A 22,529-nucleotide genomic window follows, 5' to 3' on the forward strand; every position below is an offset into this window, starting at 1 on the left:
GCTGGTCTCAAACTCCTGGGCTCAAGCAATACTCAGTCTCCCAAAGCGCTGGGATTATAGGCATGAGCCACCACTCCCAACCAATAGATACTTTTTATTTTTTTTGTTAATAAAGGGTTACAGAGCTCCTAAGCAAAAAGGCCCAGTGCAGCACGTCCAGAATTATATTTGAGAGGGCCATACTCCAAGGTGACTACAACAAATTGTTATATTGTCCCTATCTTAGTCCAGAGCTGACCCTTCGCTAATGTATTAGATGTCAAGAAGAGGAATTTTAGGCCAGGTGCGGTGGCTCACGCTTGTAATCCCAGCACTTTGGGAGGCCGAGGTGGGCGGATCACGAGGTCAGGAGATCGAGACCACGGTGAAACCCCGTCTCTACTAAAAATACAAAAAAATTGGCCGGGCGTGGTGGCAGGCACCTGTAGTCCCAGCTACTCGGAGAGGCTGAGGCAGGAGAATGGCGTGAACCCAGGAGGCGGAGTTTGCAGTGAGCCGAGATTTCGCCACTGCACTCTAGCCTGGGCGACAGAGCGAGACTCCGTCTCAAAAAAAAAAAAAAAAAAGAAGAGGAATTTTGTTGGCAAAGCTATTGGCTTGTTAATTAGGGTGATTGATGTTAGAAAGGGCTGCTTTTTGGGGGACATTAAGGTATACAAGATGTGTAGACCAAGTAAAATAGCTAAAAAAGACCCCTGACACTCACACCTATATGCCTTACATGAATACAGTAAAAGCATCCACTGAAAACCTCAGCCTAAACCTATTACAGATGGGGCTTCTGTTAAAAGGCCCATTGCAAGAGGAGACATTCCTGTGTCCAGCCAATGGATCAGGGGGCTTTCTGATTTCATGAAACCAAATAGAAGGCACAGAATGTTGCCTGCAGAAAGCTGTTCAAGTGAATCATTCATGGAGTTGGAATATACAATTTGGAATTCCTAGGTATCAGTCAGCCTTAGCTAGCTTACGCTGTGGTAACAGTCCTCCAATTCAAGGTGGCTTACAACAGCCGAAGTTTATTGCATGTAAACTGCAAGTTTATTGTATGTTTATTGCATGTTGACTGAGGCCCTGCTCTGTGTCCTCTTCATTCCACAACCAAGGCTGAGTGAGCAGTCCGTCTCTGGGATATGCTGGTCTCAAGGCTGAAGGCGAGGATGATGGTGGAACCAAGAGAAGGACTTTAAAGCCTCCATTTGGAAGTGACACATATCACTTCCACTCACACTTCATTGGCCAAAGCAAACCACACCCAAGCCTGGGGTTGATGGGCCAGTAGCAAGGCACATGGACACAAATGCAGCTTCCTAATCCTATGGGGCCAGGGAGCCGGGAGTTGACTGAGTATGCAAAGCTGGTGGCGTGAGCTGCTTTGTGCCCGCTTGGCTAGTGACTGTCTAACAAATGTCTCTATCAGAGGCTTGCTTTTATTCTGCCTTTGTGTGTGGGGGTGGTGGGCGATTGGCTAGCCCTGTCCTGGTGTAATTTCTTTGAACTAAGATTGTGCATAACCAACTGCCTCAGGTGAGTTTGCCACAGCCCATCCCCGTATTCCCTGACAAAGGCCCATTGCCTCCACTAAAGCTCCCAATAGGAATCCCACTCCTTCTCACCTGTTCAGAGTTTGGCTTTTTCCAAAAAAGAAAGAAAGAAAGGCTGGGTACAGTGGCTCAAGCCTGTAATCCCAGCACTTTGGGAGGCTGAGGCGGGCGGATCACTTGAGGTTAGGAGTTTGAGACCAGCCTGGCCAATATGGTGAAACCCCATCTCTACTAAAAGTACAAAAAATTAGCCATTCATGGTAGCCAGACATATAATCCCAACTACTAGGGAGACTGAGACAGGAGAATCACTTGAATTCAGTAGGCAGAGGTTGCAGTGAGCCAAGATCACGCCATTGCACTCCCAGCCTGCACAACAGAGCGAGACTCTGACTCAAAAAAAAAAAAAAAAAAAGTTTGGGTTTTTCCATTTTCCCCAATCTCTCTTCTGCATCATCACATTCTTCCCTTTTACTGAATCATACCCATGAGCACACAAACATGGAGAAGTTTTTCTTGTCTTAAAACAGAAACAAACTCTTTTAAATGTACAACCCTCTTTGGTCACTGCCTTACGTCTGTTTCTTTTTTAAGTTTCTTTCTTTTTCTTTTCTTTTTTTTTTTGAGATGGAGTCTCACTCTGTCACCCAGGCTAGAGTGCAGTGGCGCGATCTCAGCTCACTGCAACCTCCGCCTCCCAGGTTCAAGTGATTCTCCTGCCTCAGCCTCCTGAGTAGCTGGGATTACAGGCACCCACCACCACGCCTAGCTAACCAAGTTGCCCTGGTGATCCACCCATCTCAGCCTCCCAAAGTGCTGGGATTACAGGTGTGAGCCACCGCACCTGGCTTCTATTTTTTTTAATGAAAACATTTTAAATTAAATTCAGCCTCAAACTGTCTTAACTCTGCCTCTCTCTCTCTCTTGCTACCACATGTCCTGGGCTGCCATCATCTTTCACCTACAGAACTAAAACAGCCTCCTAAAAGAGACTTAATCTGTCAGCCGGGTGCGGTGGCTCACGCCTGTAATCCCAGCACTTTGGGAGGCCAAGGCGGGCGGATCACGAGGTCAGGATATCAAGACCATCCTGGCTAAAACGGTGAAACCCCGTCTCTACTAAAAATACAAAAAATTAGGTGGGCATGGTGGCAGGTAACTGTAGTCCCAGCTACTCGGGAGGCTGAGGCAGGAGAATGGCGTGAACCCAGGAGGCGGAGCTTGCAGTGAGCCGAGATCACGCCACTGCACTCCAGCCTGGGAGACAGAGCGAGACTCCGTCTCAAAAAAAAAAAATCTGTATGACAAACCCCCATGACACCAGTTCACTTATACAACAAACCTTCACATGTACCCCAAACCTAAAATACAAGTTAAAGAAAAAGGACTTGTGGCTGGGCATGGTGGCTCACACCTGTAATCTCAACACTTTGGGAGGCCTAGGCAGGTGGATCACCTGAGGTCAGGAGTTCGAGAACAGCCTGGCCAATATGGTGAAACCCTGTCTCTACTAAAAATACAAAAATTAGCTGAGTGTGGTGTCACATGCCTGTAGTCCCAACTACTCAGGAGGCTGAGACAGGAGAATCACTTGAACCCAGGAGGCAGAGGCTGCAGTAAGCAGAGATTGTGCCACTGCACTCCAACCTGGGTGACAGAACAAGAGTCCGTCTCAAAAAACAAACAAAAAAACACAAACAAAACAAAACAAAACAAAATGGTCTTGTTTAACTATTAGTGAGAAAGGATGTCGAAATCCCCAAGAGGTTTGTTCTCGTCCGAATTTGAAGAGCTTACAATAATATCACTATTTTGAATTTGTGATTTGAACAAAGGATTAAATAAAGTTGTGCTTTGCTCAATAATTTCTGGTTAAGCTACCAAGTTAGCTCCTTTATTTTATTTTTTATTTTTGAGGCACATTCTCTCTCTGTTGCCCAGGCTGGAGTGCAGTGGCACCATCTTGGCTCACTGCAACCTCTGCCTCCTGGGTTCAAGCGATTCTCCTGCCTCTGCCTCCTGAGTAGCTGGGATTACAGGTGTGCACCACCATGCCTGGCTAATTTTTGTATATTTAATAAAGATGGGGTTTTACCATGTTGGCCAGGTTGGTCTCGAACTCCTGACCTCAAGTGATCTGCCCATCTTGACCTCCCAAAGTGGTAGGATTACAGGTGTGAGCCACCGCGCCCAGCCCAAGTTAGCTCCTTTAAAAGCATATTTTGGGCCAGGCACAGTGACTCAAAAAATATTTTTAAAGGAGCTAACTTGGTAACCTATGTTCCCAACACTTTGGGAGGCCCAGGTGGGAGGATCGCTTGAGCCCAGGAGTTCAAGGCCAGCCTGGGCAACGTAGTGAGACCCTATATTTATGAAAAATGAAAATATTAGCTGGGCATGGTGGTGTGTGCCTGTAGTTCCAGCTCCTCAGAAGGTCAAGGTGGGAGGATTGCTGAGCAGAGGTCAAGGCTGCAGTGAGCTGTGATCGTGCCACGGCACTCACAGCCTGAGGAACAGAGTGAAATCCTGTCTCAAAAATGTTTTTTTAATTAAAAAAAAAAAACATACTTTGAAGACACCTACACACAGATATATACAGCTGTGTACTATAGGCATAGCTTCCATTTGGACCAAGTCTTTTTTTTTTTGAGATGGAGCCTCACTTTGTCACCCAGGCTGGAGTGCAGTGGCACGATCTCAGCTGACTGCAACCTCCACCTCGCGGATTCAAGCAATTCTCATGCCTCAGCCTCCAGGGTAGCTAGGATTACGGGCGCCTGCCACCACACCCGGCTAATTTTTGTATTTTTAGTAGAGATGGGGTTTCACCATGTTGGCCACGCTGGTCTTGAACTTCTGACCTCAAGTGATCCACCTGCCTCAGTCTCCCAAAGTGCTGGGATTATAGGTGTGAGCCACCACACCTGGCCTGAACCAAGTCTTTAAGAGGGAGAATTCTGGGTGTGTTGGATTGGAAAGGAGAGGAAGTAGTTCTGGGGTTTTCCCTGGTGATCCTGGGGAGCCCACCCCTACCCTGGCAAGGGCCTTAGCATCCCAGCTCCAGGTAGACCTCAGACCACAGGGGATACAGCATGGAGTTCCCTGCATCCACCTGTGCCCTGACCTCTGGGTAATTCTCAGACAAAACTCGCTGTACTTTAGGGGCCAAGAGCAAGCTTCCCCTTCACCCTCTGAAGGCTCATGGAAAAATCAACTGACAAAAGGCAGGTTAACAGCAGAGAAGGCATACAAATTCATTAATATGCATGGGAGTCTTAAGACCTCAAATACATGGCTGGATGGCTGATGCTTCTTTTTTAAAAGTTTTTTTTTTTTTAATTTAATAGCTTTTTTTTAGAGATGGAGCCTCACTCCATCACCTAGGCTGAAGTGCAGTGGTGCGATCATAGCTCACTGCAGCTTCGAACTCCTGGGCTCAAGTGATCCTCCCACTTCAGCCTCCTAAATAGCTGGGACCACAGGTATATACCATCACATCTGGCTAATTTTTTGTTTATTTGTTTGTTTGTTTCTGAGACAGGGTCTCACTCTGTCACCCAGGCTGGAGTGCAGTGGCTTGACCATAGCTCATTGCAGCCTCAACCTCCAGGCTCAAGCAATCTTCCCACCTCAGCCTCCCAAGTAGTTGGGACTACAGGCATGCACCAGCACACTGGGCTAATTTTTATATTTTTCGTAGAGATGGGGTTTTGTCATGTTGCATATATATATATACACACACACACGTACATATGTGTATATATATACACACACGTGTACATATGTGTATATATACACACACGTGTACATATGTGTATATATACACACACGTGTACATATGTGTATATATACACACACGTGTACATATGTGTATATATACACACGTGTACATATGTGTATATATACACACGTGTACATATGTGTATATATATACACACGTGTACATATGTGTATATATATACACACACATATGTGTGTGTGTGTGTGTGTGTGTATATATATATATATTTTTTTTTTTTGGTAGAGACAGGGTCTTATTTTGTTGCCCAGACTGGTCTCAAACTCCTGACTTCAAGCAATCCTCCCACCTTGGCCTTCCAAAGTACTGGGATTACAGTCCCACCTTGCCCAGCTTGGTTGATGCTTTTCTGTAACCATCTTGAAGTTTCAGAAAAAACGAGGGCTTGGAGCAAGACCAGACAGGTTATGGGAAGGAGAGAAGAGGGGGCTTGGCTTTCAAAGGTCGTCTTGTTATGTAGATGAAATCTCACAGGTAGCAGCCCTCAGAAAGAAGAGATGGTGAATGTTCTTTTCAGATGTTTAAAGGTGTCGGACTCTCAGTTCATCTTTCCCAGATTGGACAATGGAAGGCCTCAGGGAAAGCCTGGTTGCATCCGTGTGGATTTTCTCTACAGGTGCAAATCTCCCCAACAAAGGGTAGCTTTGCAGCTCTTCCTGTATTTCCAGACCTTCTGAATAACCATGTTGTACTATGTCAAGGAAATCTATTTTGGGGTGAAATATTTTAGTTTTCCTTCAGTAATTTTGGAGGTGATGCTGAGTTGTAGGAGGGGGAGATAAGATTATTATTTTTCCTACATAAACTACTGTCATTGGGTACCATTTTTCTATTGCCTCTACCACACACAGAAGAATGTATCAAGCACTCTAGTAGGCACTGCAGTATTTACAACTGAGAAAATAAGCAACTAGAAATATAAAAATTGTTACCTAGGGACGGGCAGGTGGCTCATGCCTGTAATCCCAGCACTTTGGGAGGCCGAGTCGGGCGGATCACTTGAGGTCAGGAGTTTGAGGCCAGTCTGGCCAACAAGGTGAAACCCCGTCTCTACTAAAAATACAAACATTAGGAAACTCCGTCTCTACTAAAAATACAAACATTAGCTGGGTGTGGAGGTGCATGCTTGTAATCCCAGCTACTGGGGAGGCTGAGGCAGGAGAATCACCCAGGAGATGAAGTTTGCAGTGAGCCGAGGTCACGCCACTGCATTCCAGCCTGAGCAACAGAGCAAGTCTCTGTCTCAAAAAACAAAACAAATTAAAATACAATACTAAGTAAATAAAAATTGTTACCTATTTATTTTGGAGGAAACATATCTTGCCTAAACCCCAGCTTTCATTCAGAATGAATGGTATATCAGAATGTCAGCCAAATTATAGCTAAGATTCATTTTCCCTTTGAGTCTCTGTTTTATTATGATTACAGCCTACAGCGCCACTCAATTGTTAATGGTAACTGAAAAAAAATATATATATAATCTTCTGCTTCCCAGGTTCACGCCATCCTCCCACCTCAGCCTACCAAGTAGCTGGGATTACAAGCATGCACCACCACGCCCGCCTAATTTTTGTACTTGTGTTAGAGGCAGGGTTGCACCATGTTGGCCAGCTGGTCTCGAACTCCTGACCTCAAATAATCTGCCTGCCCTAGCCCTGCAAAGTGCTGGGATTACAGGCATGAGCCACTGTGCCTGGCCACTAAAAATATTTTTAAAATAATTTTGAAATGTAAAAATGATCTAGAAATGATCCATTATGTGAAGACAATTGCTTCTTTGCTTTTATATACATTCAAAAAAAGAAGCCAGTGTCATTGTGGATTGGACACATGAACTACCCCCCACCCCCTTTTTCTTCTCCTTTTCAACAAAAAATTAGTCATTAGACTGATAACCGACAACAAAATGATGCCAAGTTGGGCAACTGCTGTCAAGCAACTCTCAATCTTCTTTTTCTTTTTTTGTTTGAGATGAAGTTTTGCTCTTGTCACCCAGGCTGGAGTGTAATGGCACGATCTCAGCTCACTGTAACCTCTGCGTCCTGGTTTCAAGGGATTCTCCTGCCTCAGCCTCCTGAGTAGCTGGGACTACAGGTGTTTGACACCACATCCGGCTAATTTTTGTATTTTTAACAGAGACGGGGTTTCACCGTGTTGGCCAGGTTGGTCTCAAACCCCTGGCCTCAGGTGATCTGCCCGCTTGGCCTCCTAAAGAGCTGGGATTACAGGCCTGAGTCACTGCACCCGGCCTCAATTTTCTTTAATAAAAGATTAATTGGTGTCAGGTTGCTTAGGGAGAGGGGAGCAAAAACTCAGTCTTCAGCAATTGTGGGCTGTTCCTGGTGAATTAGTACCTCCTCCTGGCAATACTTTATCCAGCAGTGTTGCTGACAAATGGAAGTTGCTGGGGTGGATGGAAGAGAAGGAGTAAACAGGGGGTCAGTTTTAGTGGCTTTACGTACCAGCTGTGGATAAATCAGTTCAGTGAATTTTTCATTTCCTTTTTCCACAAATAGTAGAGAGAATTAAGCTAAAAGACCCTTTGTATATACAAAGTCACTGCATCTTCCCCCTCCACCAACATGATATATTCTCGAGTTTCCATTGTGTTCTAGGCCCTTAGGTGAGTCCTGTGTGCTTAGTGTGTGCCTGTCCTCAGCAGGGTAATTCCACTTGGATTAGTCCGTTCTCGCATTGCTATAAAGCAATGCCTGAGACTGGGTAACTTATAAAGAAGAGAGGCTCAATTGGTTCCTGGTTCTGCAGGCTGTGCAGGAAGCATTATACCGGCATCTGCTTCCGGGGAGGCTCCAGGAAGCTTCCTATCACGTTGGAAGGTGAAGGGGGGGCAGGCGCCTCACAAGGCCAAAGCAGGAGCAGGAGAGAGTGGAGATGCCACACACTTTTAAACAACCAGGTCTCACGAGAACTCACGATCGCCAGGACAGCACCAAGGGGATGGCGCTAAACCATCCAGGAGAAACCCACCCCTCCCCCAGCGATCCATCCAATCACCTCCCACCAGGCCCCACCTCCAGCGCTGGGGATTACAATTCGAACCGTATCCCCACTTGTTTCCCACCAAATGGTCTGCCCTTAGCCAGTTTGGCCCTCTGACTTTCTCAGTAAGAAAGTGCGAACTGAGGTGCCTGAGTGGCAGAGCTGGGATTGGAAAGCAACGTAGTGGATCCCAGAGTCAACACTCCGTTTTCGCGGGGTGGGGGTTGGAGGAGTTGGGAGGTCTTACTATATTGCCCAGGCTCGTCTCGAATTCCTGGGCTCAAGCGATCCTCCCGAGTGCGGAGATTACAGGCGTGCGCCACGGCGCCCGGCTCCAAAGTCAACGTTCTTAACTTCTGCCTTACACTCTCTCCATGTTCTTACCTTTCATGCATTTTCTCTGGCTCGTCATCTTGTCCATTTCCCTTCTCAGGGTCACCACCTCCTTCAGACCTTTCTGGGACAGACCCAGGACGGCAGAGCAGCCGCTCGCCCCAGAGCCGTGGTGTCTTCCTGGTGCATGGGCGCCACCGCGTGGCAGAACAGGACAACTGTAGGAATCGACTTTCCATCTATTTGGAGCTCATCAGTGCTTTTCTTTTAGGTGACAACAGAGTTGTTCGGCAGGTTTTTCCGTTCTTTTCTTCAAGTAGGGTGACATTAGTTCACATCTGCTCAAAATAATTTATGTTCCTATTCTAACAGACTCATATGGCAGGAACAAGAAGTGCACATGCCAAAAGAAAGGCAGAGGACTGCAGGAGCAAGATGGGTTGCCAGGGGCATGGTGATGACTAACACAATCCTGGCACCTCTTCTTCCAGCATTAGAAAGACACAGTAGAATAATAGTGCATGAGTTATTGTGACAGTAGTACTTTTCAAAAATGTATAGCATTGTGGAAACAGACCCTTCCAAATATATATTCCTCACTGCAATAAATGTCTATGTAAAGGTAATATCTAAATCTGGTTATGTATCTGCTAGCCCTTACTTGTACATCTGACAGTGTTCCACGATTCCTTTGCAGAAGCTATGACTGACTTTCCCACCTGGGGTGATTTCGGGACAATATTAAGGTGCTTTGTTCTCCCTGTAAGGAAGCAAGTTAGATAATGTACACAAAACTAAAAGGATATGTTCAGTATAGTTAATAAGTAAATTGGTGATCTGTAAGCCATATTAAGATAAATGGAATAAACGGTATAATGGAACAAACAGCAATGTTCCTCAAAGATAGAAAATCACTCTGCACCTTATAAGCTGACAGCTGTGTCATGTCATGCCTAAGTCAACCACACATTGGTAAGACCCAGTGTAGTCCCATTCTGGCCCCATATGCACTCTGCCCAAGAAAAGGGAGATAAACCCAGTGCTGCTCAGTGGGCTGACCAGCCAGCTGCAGCCATGGGCAGGTGTTGCGTGCCCTGTGTCTTCTGGTGGAGGAGGGGATGTGTCGGCTCTGGGTGCGGCCATTTCTTGGGTCCCTCTACTGGAACTTCCATGCTGGTCCTTACATCCGTGCTACCATGAGGCTGATATAGCTGAGAAAGGGATAGGACATGTAAACCTTGCGTGATCTGGATCCAGACAGTGTGCTCCTTCTGTCCCACTTGCACCCTATCCTAAGCTTGTTAACCTTTTGGATTGTGTGTCTTCCTGCTCCACGACCCTGGGATGGCTCACCTTGGTGGTGCTCTGGGAGCTACTGTGTGTCTAGGTAATTTCCTACATAAGTACAGGTAAGGGTTAAGCTGTTTGAGTGTCGGAAATTCCATGTAGGAGGGACATAGGGAAAATAATTTATTTGGAAAAAGAGGCTGGAAGGCTGGTCTTGAAGCTGTATTTTCTTTTTTCTTTTTCTTTTCCTTTCTTTTTTTTTTTTTTTTTTTTTTTTTAAAGAAATGGGGAGTTTCATGCTGGTAACCTAGGCTGGAGTGCAGTGGTATGATCTCGGCTCACTGTAGCCTTTGCCTCCTGGGGTTCAAGCGATTCTTGTGCCTCCGCCTCCCAAGTAGCTGGGATTACAGACATGTGCCACCATGTCCAGCTAATTTTTTGTAGTTTTTAGTAGAGATGGGGTTTCACCAGGTTGGCCAGGCTGGTCTCGAACTCCTGACCTCAAGTGATCTGCCCGCCTCAGCCTCCCAAAGTGGTGGGATTACAGTCATGAACCACCGTGCCTGGCCTGAACCTGCATTTTCTTAGTGTATTAGTCAGCTCTGGCTGCCCTAACAAAAAGCCACAGACCCAGTGGCTTAAACAAAAGGAACTTATTTTCTTACAGTTATGGAGACTGAAAGTCCAAGGTCAAGGTGCTGGCAGGGTTGGGGTCTGGGTTCTCTCTTTGGATTGCAGATGGCTGCCTCCTTGCCGTGCCTCATGGCCTTTCCTTAGTGTGTGTGGATGGAAAGAGGAAGAGGAAGCAAGCTCGCTGGTGTCTCTTAAAAGGGCACTGATTCCATCGTGCAAACTCCACCCTCATGATCTCATCTAGGCTTCATCACCTCCCAAAGGCATCACAATGGGGTATAGAGAGCTTCACCGTAATGACTTTTAGGGGGACATAATTCAGTCCACAGCATTTAGCAAACACATTTTTTATTTAGAGTGATGGAGGTGGGAGGGGGCAGCTCTGAATTAGCCTTCACTGAACTGAAAAACATTTATTCCTGGGAAACGCAGCATGCCGACTGAAATCCACACTAACCTGCAGGTGGTAGCGGATCCCTGCCTGAGAGCAGCTTGGGGTTGGGGGCTAGGAGAGAAGGGAGTGGGCAGGGGGTGCTGATGATGGGGGACTCATCAAAGAGGGAGGAAAAGGGAGAAGAGAACACAGTCGTCCTTAGGTTGGGAACCAGGGCAAAGACAATCTTCTGCCTAAATCACAACCCCGACTCATGGAGGTCCTGCTAAGCATGTGGCAAATTTTATAAAGAAAAACATTTTGGGCCTCCCAACTAGAGGTTTAAAAATCTACATTTTCTCCAAGGCTAGTAAAATATGTGTTTCTCATCCCAAAGAGACGTGGACATTACTTCTGCCATTCCTTCTACACATTACCTTCCCCACGTCCATCAGAGGGTGTGTACAAAGCACTCACCCTGGACTCCAAGGCTTGCCTGCGACAGAGCTCGCTCCATCTGCAGAGTCCGTTAAACAGATTTCGCTGCAAATTCAAGTTGACCCACAGCAGTTATAAATCCAGCACTCCAGGCCAGGCATGGTAGCTCACACCTGTAATCCCAGCACTTGGGGAGGCTGAGGTGGGCAGATCACTTGAGGTCAGGAGTTCGAGACCAGCCTGGCCAACATGGTAAAACCCATCTCTACTAATAATACAAAAATTAGCCAGGCATGGTGGTACATGCCTATAATCCCAGCTACTTGGGAGGCTGAGGCATGAGAATTGCTTGAATCTGGGAGGCAGAGGTTGCAGTGAGGCCAAGATCACACCACTGCACTCCAGCCTGGACGACAGAGTGAAACTGTTTCTCAGTAATAATAATATAAAAAAACAAATTCAGCACTACTCAGTTCAGTCATCAGCCCAGGAGGAGTCTAGGACAACAGAAAGCTAGAACAAAAGGAGCAGTACTGAACCCCTTCCAAGCCCTGGAAAAACTGTATGCACAGACCAGGGCACCAGGTGATACTTGGTACACATGAGTGGCAGCAGGTAGGTGACTCCTGTTTATCGGATGGGAGGCTGACTGCTCTGTGCTCATTGGCTTCTTGGTGGCATCTCTGATTTACTAGCCAGGCTACAAATGGTGGCTCACACCTGTAATCCCAGCACTTTGGGAGGCCGAGGTGGGTGGATCACCTGAAGTCAGGAGTTCAAGACCAGCCTGGCCAACATGATGAAACCCCATCTCTACTAAAAATACAAAAATTAGCCCGGTGTGTAATCCCAGCTACTCGGGAGGCTGAGGCAGGAGAATCGCTTGAACCCAGGAGGCAGAGGTTGCAGTGAGCAGAGATCGCATCAGTGCACTCCCGCCTGGGTGACAGAGTGAGACTATCTCAAAAAAAAAAAAAAAAAAAGCCAGGCATGGCGGCAGGCACGTTAGTCCCAGCTACTCAGGAGGCTGAGGCGGGAGGATTGCTTGAACCCGGGAGGCGGAGGTTGCAGTGAGCCAAGATCATGCCACTGCACTCCAGCCTGGGTGACAGAGCGAGACCCTGTCTCAAATTAAAAATAAATAAATAAATAAACAAAAGCAAATCAGGCCCAGTTTGAAGGTAGAGATGGGATCATTTATATGGATGCAACTACTGGCCATTGATTGTATGCCAAGCACTGTGCTTGCTTTCCATATTTTTTTCTAGGTTTTTTTTTTTTTTTGGTCTGTCGCCTGGCATGGAGTGCAGTGACACCAGTGCGACTCACTGCAGCCTTGACCTCCAGACCTCAATTGATCCTCCCACCTCAGCCTCCCATAGCTGGGACTACAGGCTCACACTACTATGCTCAGCTAATTTTTTAAATTATTGTTTTTTAAATTAATTATTATTTGTAGGGATGGGGGTCTCTCTATGTTGCATCTGGCCAAGACATCATTCTAACTGAAATACGCCAGTCACAAAAGGACAAATACTGTATGATTCTGTTCATGTGAGATGCCTAGAGTAGTCAGATTTATAGAGACAAAAAGTAGCATGGCGGTTGTCAGGGGTTGGGGATAGGAGAAATGGGGAGTTATGGTTTAATAGGTACAGAGTTTCAGTTTGGAAAGATGAAAAAACCCGATAGATGAATAGTGGTGGTGGTTGCACAACAATGAGAATGTGTTTAATGATACTGAATTAATAAGATAAAAATGGTTAAAATGAGGCCAGGCATGATGGCTTACACCTGTAATCTCAGCACTTTGGGAGGTCAATGCAGGAGGATCACTTGAGTCTAGAGGTTCAAGACCAGCCTGGGCAACACGGCCAAACCCTGTCTCTACAAAAAACACAAAAATTAGCAAGGTGTGGTTGCACACGTCTGTAGTCTCAGGTACTCAGGAGGCTGAGGTGGGAGGATGACCTGAGCCTGGGGAGGTCGAGGCTGCAGGACGACAAACTGAGACCCTGTCTCAATAATAAATTTTATGTTATGTATATTTTACCATAATTCTTTCTTTTTTTATTTTTAGTCTCGCTCTGTCACCCAGGCTGGAGTGCAGTGACATGATCTCGGCTCACTGCAAACTCCACCTCTGAGGTTCAAGCGATTCTCCTACTTCAGACTCCTGAGTAGCTGGGATTATAGGCGTGCACCACCACGCCTGGCTAACTTGTATTTTTAGTAGAGATGGGGTTTCACCATGTTGGCCAGCCAGGTCAGACTGGTCTTGAACTCCTGACCTCAAGTGATCCTCCTGCCTCGGCCTCCCAAAGTGCTGGGATTACAGATGTGAGCCACTGTGCCCAGCACCCCTCCTTTTTATTTTGAGACAGAGTCTCACTGTGTCTCCCAGGCGGAAGTGAAGTGGCAGGAACACAGGTCACTGCAGCCTCGACCTCCTGGGCTCAAGCAATCCTCCTACCTCAGTCTCCCATGTAGCTGGGAGTACAGGTATGACCACCACACCCAGTTAATTTTTTGATTTTTTTTTTTTTTTTTTGTAGAGACTGGGTCTCACTTTGTTGCCAAGGCTGGTCTCAAACTCCTGGGATCAATTGATCTTCCTGCCTCAGCCTCCCAAAGTGCTGAGATTACAGGCCTGAGCCACTGCACCTGACCCACAATATATATTTTTTAAAGTTTAAAATAAGTAACTTCGTCTTAGATAGCACCTGCTGAAAAGTTTCTGGCCAACATAGCTTTTCCTGGCTCCAAAGCTCCTATCTGTTCTTTGTCACCACAATACTTCACTCGTTAAAGGCAACGTCTGTCCTGGGCCCCACTCATAGAAGCAGAGGGTGGACAGGGCTGTAACTGTCGTTGCCTCTTCTTCACTCGAGCATCCCCAGCCTCTTGCTCATAGTCCATTGCTGCAAGTGTTTTGACAATGGGGCCAGCCTCAAATGGCAACTCAACTCCATGTAAGATATAATTATGTTTTTTAAATTTTAGGTTAAGCTTTGAATCATTGCAAAATAATCAAGAAAATGCAGTGGTGGCACAAAATGATGATATAGTTATGAAATTGTCATCTGAAATCTGTCTAGAATGTATTGAAATCCATATTAATTTGGAAAGACGTGGAGAGAGGATGAGGTTTTGACATGTCATCTGGAGATGAGGAATCACTTTGCAAGGAGCTGTTGAGGGGTACAAAATATTGAACTAGCATAAATATTTGCTTTGAATGATCTTTCATCTTCCTAAAGACGTCAGAAAGTTTCTCAAGGGAAGTTAGGGTGGTTTGCTATAGGCTAGCAACCCGACCTCGATCCATGCCGTAATTCACATGCCTTCTCCATCTGCTCAGGGAGGTGTAGATGCCACAGATGATTCTAGAGGAATCTCTGTATGTTTAGATCCTATTGGGGTGAGTTGGGGAGTCAGTCTGAAGTGAGATCCAATAATATGTCAACCAATAACAAGAGAAGATTCTGGAAAGGAGGTCTGGAATGTGTTTTAAAAAAAAAGTTAAGCCTACATCCATACAGAGAAACAAGAAGATAGATGCTTGGGTGAGATAACTAACAATCTAGCCTGGGCACAGTGGCTCACACCTGTAATCCAAGCACTTTGGGAGGCCAAGGCTGGTGGATCACTTGAGCCCAGAAGGTCAAGACCAGCCTGGGCCACATGGCAAATGCTGTCTCTATAAAAAGTATAAAAATTAGCCGGGTGTGGTGGTGCATGCCTGTAGTCCCAGCTACTCAGGAGGCTGAGGCGGGAGGATGGCTTGAGTCCAGGAGGTTGAGGCTGCAATGAGCCGTGATGACACCACTACACTCCAGCCTGGGTGACAGAGCAAGACCTTGTCAAAACAAAACAAAACGACAATATCAAAAACCAATCTAGAGGTGATGGTCAAAGGGTATGAAGTTTTAATTATGCAAGGTAAATAAATTCTAGAGATCTCTATACACATAGTGCCTATAGCTAACAATTCTGTATTGTTTACTTAAAATTCTCTAAGAGAGTAGGTCTCATATTAAATACTCTTACCATACATACACACAAATAATAATTATAATAGGAGTGGAAGGAAACTTTGGGAGGTGACAGATACGTTTATGGCCTTGATGGTGATGGTTTCATGGGTGTATACTTATCCCCAAGCTCATTGGCTTGTGTATGTTAAATATGCACCGCTTTTTACATGTCAGTCATACAACAATAAAGTGGTTTAAACATTTTGTTTTTAAAAAGAACAATTTGGAAATAGACATGGAATTTGAAAACAAATGCGTGAATACAAATTTGCAGGCCATTAATGAGAATTGAGTAAACTAGCTCTCTGAGTGGAAACAGCCGAAATTCTCCTAGTAAGCATGTTATCCACACCCAGTAATGTTGTATGTTATGCTTTACTCTCTTGTGTGTGTGTTATATTTTACAATAAAGAGAAGAAAAAGTGCACTGTCTGAGCATAAGGTGGGGGGGAGGGCGTGTCTATCATTGCTTCACGTAGTCATCCCTGCTGTGTGTGATCTTCACCATGTTGCAGTTCATCTAGGAGCTGAAGACAAAGGCTGGTTGCTGTTTTAATGTTCTGCCTTCTCTGAAGTTGCAGGATGGTTATGTTAATGCTGTGGTTTGAAAATGGAAGCCTGAGATGTCAGCAAAATTCCTGGCTCCCACCCGCCCTTCTGGGGATGCACAGGAGGAATATCCCCCAAGGATCTCCATCCTGCACATTCCAGGGCAGATTTGGGCAACATCAAACAAGAGAACCAGCCGAGCTCACACTTGTCTGGACCCAGTGAAGGCTCTTGCCCGACTTTATAGCAAACAAGAGTGCTTAGAATAATTGCTCCTAATTTTGTTTGTTTATTTATAAGTAGAAAGGCATGAGTTTTTCTATCCTGGGTAATAACCAAATCAAGCAATTTGATTCATTATTCATGGTGCCACTGACCAACTTGAAATTAAGAAATAAGAACTGGGTGAAAGCCAGGCACAGTGGCTCATGCCTGTAATCCCAGCACTTTAGGAAGCCAAGGTGGGCAGCTTGCCTGAGTTTAGGAGTTCAAGACCAGCCTGGGCAACATGGTGAGACCCTGGCTCTCCTAAAAAAATTAGCCAGTCATGGTGGCACATGCCTGTAGTCCCAGCTATTTAGGAGGCTGAAGAAGGAGAATCATTTGAACCCAGGAGGCAGAGGTTGCAGTGAGCCAGGATCACGACACTGCACTCCAGCCTGAATGACAGAGGAAGACTCTGCCTCAAAAAAATAAAATAAAATAAAATAAAATAAGAAGGAACTGCATGAAGACAATAGCTTTCTGTAAAATTCAGTTCAAACCTATAAATCTGAACTATCTGAACTTTCTGGTTCTTCCTGTGTGCCTAGTCCCATGCATCAGAGTATTTGTTGAATAAAATGATGAATATTCAGCAGCACGTTTTTATACCACCACAGTCTTGGATGGGGTTGTTTGTTCACTGATCCCAGCACTGGTTGCTTGAGCAGACCTCCATTCAATTTTCTGTCTATAATGAGTCCATTATATTTGCTTTGAAAGCCACTTTAAAATAAGTGTGCCAAAGTGAAAACACATTTGGCAAGGCAACACATTTTATAATTTCCTGCAGCAAAACTATTATCATGACTTGTGATTACGTTAGTATAATCTCAGAGAAATAGATGCAAGATAGCAATCCTTCCTGATGTTAGATACTTTTCAGTGACATGGAGCAAAAAATACAGTTACTGTTAATAATGAGTTTCTCCAAGGGAGATAGGTGTAGGAACGTGCACGGATAATACTGTAAACCCCTACTTCTCTACCCACTGTCAGCAAGCTCACTATTTTTTAATTGGACTTCTTTACTCAAGAATATCTTATACTGTGATTTTTTTTTTTTTTTGAGCCGGGTCTTATTCTACAACCCAGGCTCGAGTGTGGTGGCATGGTCATAGCTCACGGAAGCCTCAAACTCCTGTGTTCAAGCCATCCTCCAGCCTCAGCCTCCCAAGTAGCTGCACCTACAGGTGTGTGCCACCATGCCTGGCTAATTTTTAAAATTTTTATTTATCTTTGGTAGAGATGAGGTCTCACTCTGTTGCCTAGGCTGGTCTCGAACTCCTAGGCTCAAGCGATCTTCCCACCTCAGCTTCCCAAAGTGCTGGGATTACGGGTGTGAGCCACCACTCCCGGCCTAAACTTAAGTCTAAGCACAATCAAGAGCATTACATTTGGCCAGGCACAGTGGCCCATGCCTATAATCCCAGTACTTTGGGAGGCTGAAGTGCGTGGATCACGAGGTCAGGAGTTTGAGACCAGCCTGGCCAACATGATGAAACCCCGTCTCTACTAAAAATCCAAAAAAATTAGCAGGACATGGTGGCATGCACCTGTAATCCCAATTACTCAGGAGGCTGAGGCAGGAGAATTGCTTGAACCCGGGAGGCAGAGGTTGCAGTGAGCTGAAATCGCACCACCGCACTCCAGCCTGGGTGACAGAGCAAGACTGCGTCTCAGCAAAAAAAAAAAAAAAAAAAAGCATCACATTTTTTAGGTAATTTAAGACCTAAAATGAAAGCATATATATCTAGAGATTTACTTTATTTCCATTCCCATGGTCTCTTTTCTTTATCATACTGTTGCCTAAAAATGCTAAAATCGTATTGTGTATGTTAGAACATTATTTGGAAGTGGAAGCCGGGTGACAGTGTTGTACCTCGTGAAACCGGAGGTGAGCAGCCTCCTGGTGAACTGGAGTGTTTGGGCCGGGGATACATTGTAGGAGATAGAGGTATATTGGGAAAGGCACGGGCAGTCAGGGAAGAGCTTGGTTCTAGGATTTTGGACTGAACTGATGAAGGAGCACAGGAAATTCTACAGGCCTTCAGGCTGTCCAGTGCAAGGACACTTTATGGGAAGTCACCCTGCCTCTCTGTTGTCAGCTTCACAGTGAAGCACACAGGGGACCCTGGCACAGCCAAGCCATCGAGTTGCCACCTACATTAGTGTCAAAAGGTGTATCTCTCCTCAGTATCCACTTCTGATGGCAAGAGACAAGTCCTAACCAAAAATAAACGTCTTGAGAAATCTTCACTCTGTAGCCAGGCGTGGTGGCAGGTGCCTGTAATCCCAGCTACTCGGGAGGCTGAGGCAGGAGAATCACTCGAATCCAGGAAGCAGAGGTCACAGTGAGCTGAGATCTCACCACTGCACTCCAGCCTGGGCAACAGAGCGAGACTCCGTCTCAAAAAATAATATTAAATAAATAAATAAATCTTTGCTCTGTTTAAAAGTTCTGATCATCTCCTGAGCATGGTGGCTCACACCTGTAATCCCAGCGCTTTGGGAGGCCGAGGTAGGTGGATCACCTGAGGTCAGGAGTTCGAGACCAGCCTGGCCAACATGGCAAAACCCCATCTCTGCTAAAAATACAAAAATTAGGTGTGGTGGTGCACACCTGTAGTCCTAGCTACTTAGAAGGGTGAGGCAGGAGGATCGTCTTGAACCCAGGAGGCAGAGGTTACAGTGAGCCAAGATCATGCCACTGCACTCTAGCCTGGGCAACAGAGCAAGACTCTGTCTCCAAAATCTAAACAAAACAAACAAACAAATAAAAAAACTGGGGGGTCAGCTAGAAATAAGGTGAGGAAGAATTAAGCAGAAAAATAAGCTCCTTTAACTTTACCCTGAAAACTCAAGATCTGCAACTCAAAGAGAGCCAGAGGCTGCCAGATTTCTCCATGCTTATGACAGAAGCTGCCTGCAGGGCTCATGCAGCTCAATGTGGCAGGAAAGCAATGTCCCCAGTCAAGTTGTTCCATTTTTTTTTTTTTTTTTTTTGAGACGGAGTCTTGCTCTGTCGCCCAGGCTGGAGTGCAGTGGTGCAATCTCGGCAACGTCTGCTTCCTGGTTCACGCGATTCTCTTGCCTAAGCCTCCCAAGTAGATGGGATTACAGTCGTGTGCCACCACGCCTGGCTAATTTTTTCTGTATTTTTAGTAAAGATGGGGTTTTGCCATGTTGGCCACCCCGGTCTGAAACTCCTGGCCTCATGTTATCTGCCCATCTTGGCCTCCCAAAGTGCTGGGATTATAGATGTAAGCTACCATGCCCAACCCCAAATTTATGTAAAGAGTAAGAGCTTTCTAGCTTAATTTCTGAAGCCCATGTAATCTTGATTCCAAACCACAATAGGGACATTCAGGAAAAGAAAATTACCGGTCCATCTCATCTTTATATTAGGATGTACAAATATTAAATAAAATGTTAGAAAATTGCACCCAACAGCATATTAAAATAATAAATTATGATCAAGTGGGGCTCAACCTAGAAAAGCAAGAAGCCTTGGCCATTAGAAAATCTGTCAATATCATCCATCACTTCGATGGACTGAAAGGGAAAAATCATACGATTAACTCAATTTTTCCAGGAAAAGCAATTGATAAAGGGCATTATCTATTTATGATTAAGGGGGAAAAAAAGAAACTCAGAGCAAACTAAAAATAGAAGAGCACCTTCATAACTTGGTAAAGGCCCACTGCCAAACCCCAGAGCAAATATTATACTTCACAGAGAAATTGTAGATGCATTTTATTAATATTAAGACCAGTAACAAAGTATTACTGTTGATATGTAGCCTTGAACTGGAGAGCTGAAGAATGCTATAAGGCAAGAAAAGGAAATAAGAAGCTTTAAGCTTGGTAGAAAAGAGTCAAAACTGCCATAATTGGCCAGGCCTGTAATCCTAGCACTTTGGGGGGCTAAGGCAGGCAGATGAATTGAGCTCAGGAATTCAAGACTAGCCTGGGCAACACAGAGAGACCCCATCTCAAAAAAAAAAAAAAAAACTAGCAGGTATGGTGGCATGCACCATAGTCCCAGCTACTCAGGAGGCTGAAGTGGGAGGATCGCTTGAGGCTGGGATGTTGAGGCTGTAGTGAGCCATGATTGAGCTACTGCACTCCAGCCTGGGCAATAGGGCAAGACCCTGTCTCAAAAATAATAAAATAAAATAAAATAAATAAAATTAAATAAAATAAATAAAATAATAAAATAAAAAAACCTAGCCAGGCACGGTGGCTCATGCCTGTAATCCCAGCACTTTCGGAGGCTGAGGCAGGCAGATTGCCTGAGCTCAGGAGATTGAGACTGGCCTGAGCAACACAGTGAAACCTCATCTCTACTAAAATACAAAAAGTTAGCCTGGTGTGGCAGTGTGCGTCTGTAGTCCCAGCTACTCGGGAGGTTGAGGCAGGAAAATTGCTTGAACTCGGGAGGTGAAGGTTGCAGTGAGCCGAGATCGTGCTACTGTACTCCAGCCTAGGCAACAGAGTGAGACTTTGTCTCAAAAAAAATAAAAAACCTGTCATAATTTGCAGACTACATAAACATTCATCTAGAAGAAACTAACAGAATCAAACTATGAGGACTAATAACAGAACCTAGGTAAGCTACCAGACGTGAGGTTAACGTAGAAAGCTCAATAGCATCTCCTTACTTGAATAATAATTAACTAGAAAATATCAAAAAGCTACAATTCATAATATTAATAAAAATCATGAAGTATTTAGAAATTAACTGATAAGACACAACAGCCCTCTCTATGAAGAAAACGGTAATAAAAGACATAGAAGATCTGAACAAATGGAGAGACAGTTCATACTCAGAGTGATCACTTGCTGTTACAAAAGTGTTAATCACCTTCTCATTAGTCAATAGATTCAATGCAATACTAATACAAATTCCACTACGGTGTTGTGAAGAATCGATAAACTTATTCTAAAATGTATGTAGGGCTGGGTGCAGTGGTTCATACCTATAATCCCAACACTCTGGGAGTCTGAGGCAGATTACTTGAGTCCAGGAGTTTGAGACCAGCCCGGGCAACATGGTGAAACCTCATCTCTACTAAAAACTAAACCAGCCAGGCATGGTGGTGCGCATCTCTACTCCCAGCTACTCGGGAGGCTGAGGTGGGAGGATCACCTGCACTCAGGAGGTCGAGGCTACAGTGAGCCAAGATCGTACCACTGCACTCCAGCCTGGGCAACTGGAGTGAGACCCTGTCTCAAAAAATAAAAATAATAATAGATTAAATGTATCTCAGAAAATAAAGGTTTACATAGTTAGTTTTGAGGCATTTTTTGAATACATTCAAAATTAGATGTGAAAATGGATATTCATTTAAAATGAGAAAAGAAAGTACAAAATACTGGGAGCTTGGAAATTCAGGTCCCTTTTCTGTGAGTTCTGTTTATGTAACTTACCAGATGTGCTTACTTAGAAATGCTGACTGACTGCAACTTACTTTTCTTTCTCCACCTAGAACATTCTATGACTCCCAACTACTTTCAGGGATCCCCAGATGTGTACAAATGAGGGACTTTGAAGCTTAAGCTTCTTACTCTTCATGACAAACCCACTTCTGATACACAAATAGTAAAATCAACCTTCGAGAAGGAGACCAGGGCTGTCTGGCCATCGAGGCAGGCTGTAGGTGTGCTGAACCCAAATTTCTTCACCATGGAGACCTAGGAGTTGCAACACTGGTGAAGGTTCTGGTCAATACAGGGTTAATTTTGCCCAGGCTCCAGAGACCACTGCTGAAGTGTGAAGGACATAGGGCTGAGGAGGCTGGAGAAAGAAGAATGAATCTGCACAGGACCCTGCTCCTCTCAGGGAAGCAGAGGGATCATGGAATGTAGTCTTCACTCCTGCCCCTGGAAGACTGGGTGCTTTGCTTCTGAGGAGATAAAAGCCCATTTAGACAATTCTCAATACACATTGTCAATATTCTATGATTTCCTTTTTTCACAACATTTTATTTTTAAAATTTGCAAGCCAAGGAAGTTGAAAGTCATGTAAAGAACACCAGACACCTTCATCCAGATTCAACAATTATCCACAACATCTTGCCACCTTTGCTTTCTGTGTGCTTACTCTTCTGAACCATTTGAAAGTAAGCTGCAGTCCAGGTGTGATGGCTCACGCCTGTAATCTCAGCACTTTGGGAGACCAAGGCAGGCGAATCACCTAAGGTCAGGAGTTTGAGACTAGCCTGGTCAACATGATGAAACCCCATCTCTACTAAAAATAAAAATAAAAAAATT

This window comes from Nomascus leucogenys, chromosome 5 (assembly GCF_006542625.1).
Source record: "Nomascus leucogenys isolate Asia chromosome 5, Asia_NLE_v1, whole genome shotgun sequence".
NCBI classification, from domain to species: Eukaryota; Metazoa; Chordata; class Mammalia; order Primates; family Hylobatidae; genus Nomascus; species Nomascus leucogenys.